We start from the raw sequence: 3,774 nt of genomic DNA on the forward strand, positions 1-3,774 counted from the left end.
GATGATCCAGACTGGGCGGCCATTGAGGCGTCCCTCGTCCGGTGGTTCTACCTCACCATCTCCCCAGACATCTTCCGCACGGTCGTCTCGGAGGATGACGACACGTATGCTGTGTGGACCAAGATCAACAACCTCTTCACCGATAACAAGCTTCAACGTCTTGTGTTTTTGCAGCAGGAATTTGTCGGGTGCCACCAAGATGATTCCTCCATCGATGACTACTGCATGCGCCTCAAGCGCCTCGCCGATCAGCTCCGCGACATTGGCGCCAAGGTGTCGAACGAGCTCATGCTTAGCACCCTCACCGCTGGCCTCAATGAGGATTTCGGCAACGTGGCCTCGAACCTCTCCCTGCTGCCGAACCCGACCTTCCAGTTTGTCATCGCGTATTTACGCCTGGAGGAAAGCCGGATGAAGAAGGTCAAGGCCCGTGTCCACCATACCGCCCTCGCCGCCGGGACATCTCGTGGGCATCCGCTGCCCGCACCGCCCCAACCACATCCGCCGGCGCCACCGGGGTACTACCCCCTCCCGCCCGCTCTGCCCGCTCCTCTGCAACAGCAGCAGGGCGGGGCCGGCGGTCGATGCAACATGCGTCGTGGGGGCAGGGGCGACGGTCGCCCTCAACAGCAGCAGCATCAGCAGCCGGGGTACGGGGGGGGGGGGGGGGCTCAACGCCAACACCAGCCCTCCCCGCCCTGAGCCGTCGGCCCTAACCCATGGACCGGCGTGGTCCACGCTTACCACATGCCGGTCCCACGGGCCCCGGGCATCCTCGGGCCGCACCCGGCCGGACCTCAGGCGCACTCGCCGCCGCACCAGGCGGGTGGGGGCGGCCACGCACCAGGCGGCTTTGTCCCGGGTGGCTACGCGCCGGGCGGTTACGCCCCTGGTGGCCACGCGCCTCTGCCGGCGCCCGCCTCCTTCCGTTACGCACCGCCGCCCGCACCGGTTCAGCCTGGCGGCTACCCGCTTCCTCAGGCTCCATGGGATCCCGCTCTGCTCGCTGCTCTTCACTCGGCGCCGTCTCCCTCCATATACGGAGGTGGCGGTGATTGGTACATGGACACGGGGGCTACCGCCCACATGACGTCGCAGCCCGGTAACCTTGCCTCTTCCTTCCCGGTCACCACTTCGAACCGTATCACCTTTGGTGATGGTTCCTCCGTACCCATTACTCATGTCGGTCATAGTTTCTTTCCGTCCATATCTATGCCTATTAACATGTCTAATGTTCTTGTTGCACCTAACTTAGTTAAAAACCTTGTCTCTGTCCGTCGTCTTGCACGTGACAATCCTTTCACCATTGAATTTGATGATCTTGCCTTTTCTATGAAGGATGCCCATACACGGATGGTGCTCCACCGATGTGACAGCCCCGACGACCTGTACCCGGTGCACTCCACCTCCACCTCCACCGCCACAACCCCAATCGCCCTCGCCGCCGGTGTCGACCTTTGGCATGACCGTCTGGGTCATCCCAACTCCACCGTCCTTCGCCATATTCTCAAGAGTTTTTCATTTTCATGTAATAAATTTGACGAGCACACCTGTCGTGCTTGCCGTCTCGGCAAACATGTTCGTCGACCGTTTAGCGAGTCCACACTATTTCTTCTTTTCCGTTCCAGTTAATCCATAGTGATGTTTGGACATCTCTCGTTGCGGGCAACACGGGCTTCATATATTATCTTGTCTTACTTGATGATTTAGCTCGCTTTGCCTGGACGTTTCCACTTCGCCGCAAGTCCGATGTTCTTTCCACTCTCACGGCTTTTTACTCATACATCACCACCCAGTTCGGGCGCCCTATTCTCGCTCTTCAAACTGACAACGGAAAAGAGTTTGACAACGCTGCCATGCGTCACCTTCTCCCATCTCACGACACTACCTTTTGCCTCACATGCTCATACACATCCGAGCAAAATGGACGCGCCGAGCGGATCCTCCGCACTATTAACGACTGCGTCCACACATTGTTGTTTCACTCCAATGTGCCCCCTCGGTTCTGGCCCGATGCTCTTGCCACCGCCACTCTCCTAGTTAACATTAGGCCATGTCGTCCTCGCTGGAACTTCACCCCACACCAACTTATCTTCGGTTCTCCTCCATCCTATGATGGTCTTCGCATCTTCGGATGTTTGTGTTATCCTAGCACCGCCGCTACTACACCACACAAACTTGCTCCTCGCTCCGTAGCATGTATCTTCCTAGGGTACCCTCCCAACACCAAAGGTTACCGGTGCTACGACCCCGTCTCCCACCGCGTGTACACCTCCCGACACGTGTACTTTGATGAGCAGATTTTTCCCTTTCACCAGGTACCGCCTTTTGCAGAGGACTCGGCGCTCCATGATGGCGTTTCGGACATGGACCCGGTGCAGCCCCGGCGTGACTCTCACAGGCACCTACCGGAGCGGCCTTGACGCCCTCCCGTGGCGGGCCCCTCCGCCGCGGCCCCGGCTGCAGGCCCCTCGGCCTTAGTCCCGGCGCTGCCGGGTATGGCCCCAGGTGGCCCTTCGGCTCCCATCCCGCTAGGTGACGCGGCCCGCTCCGCCCAGCCCGACTCTGCTGCGACACCGGGAGCGACAGACCCTCCACCAGCTCCGTCCGTCCCTCCTGCCGCAGCCAGCCCCCCTGCTGGCACGACGACATGATCTCGCGCCGGTATCTACCGCCCCAGCACGCGTTATGCTGCTGATGAGTACGCCTGCGCGGTGTCGACATCATCCTCTCCACCATCGCCCAACCCGTTGTCCGCACGCGCCGCCCTTCGTGATCCACATTGGCTCGCCGTGATGCGCGAGGAGTTTGATGCGTTGCAGCGCAACCTCACGTGGAATCTTGTGTCGCGACCCCCTCACGCCAACGTCATCAGTGGCAAATGGGTGTTTCGCCACAAGACTATCCCGGGCGGTTCTCTCGAGCGCTACAAGGCTCGCTGGGTGGTGCGTGGCTTCCGCCAGCGCGCCGGAGTGGACTTCACCGACACCTTCGCACCGGTTGTTAAACCGGGCACGATTCGTATGGTGCTTCAGCTGGCGGACTCCCATGCCTGGCCTGTGCACCAGTTGGATGTCTCCAACGCGTTCTTGCACGACCACCTCACGGAACGGGTCTTCTGCGAGCAGCCATCCGGCTTCATCGACGCCGAGCATCCCGACCATGTCTATCTGCTCTCTCGGTCCCTTTATGGACTAAAGCAGGCCCCCAGGACGTGGTACCAGTGGATGGCTAGGTTCTTGCAGTAGCTTGGGTATTTCACAACCCGCTCCGACGCGTCACTGTTCGTCTATCATCAGGGCACCGCTACTGCGTACCTGCTGCTCTTTGTGGACGATATTATCCTGACGGCATCCTCGCCTGGGCTTCTTCAGCATCTCACGGGTTGTCTTCGTGACGAGTTTGCCCTCAAGGATTTGGGAGCGCTGCACTACTTCCTTGGCATTGAGGTCGTTCGACGTGCCAACGGCTTCTTTCTGCACCAGCAGAAGTATGCCCATGAGCTTCTCGAGCGCGCGGGTATGCTTAATTGCAAAACCGCGCCCACGCGTGTTGACACTAAGGCGAAGATTTCTGCCTTGGAGGGTTCTCCTGCTCCGGATGCGGCGTTCTACCGCTCCATCGTCGGCGCCCTGCAGTATCTCACCCTCACTCGGCCTGGCTTGCAGTATGCGGTTCAGCAGGTGTGCCTCCACATGCACTCCCCGCGTGATTCCCATTGGACTCTGGTGAAGCGTATTCTTCGGTATATACGCGGCACTATGACCATGGGAC

Source organism: Triticum aestivum, chromosome 1B (genome assembly GCF_018294505.1).
Source record: "Triticum aestivum cultivar Chinese Spring chromosome 1B, IWGSC CS RefSeq v2.1, whole genome shotgun sequence".
Taxonomy (NCBI): Eukaryota; Viridiplantae; Streptophyta; class Magnoliopsida; order Poales; family Poaceae; genus Triticum; species Triticum aestivum.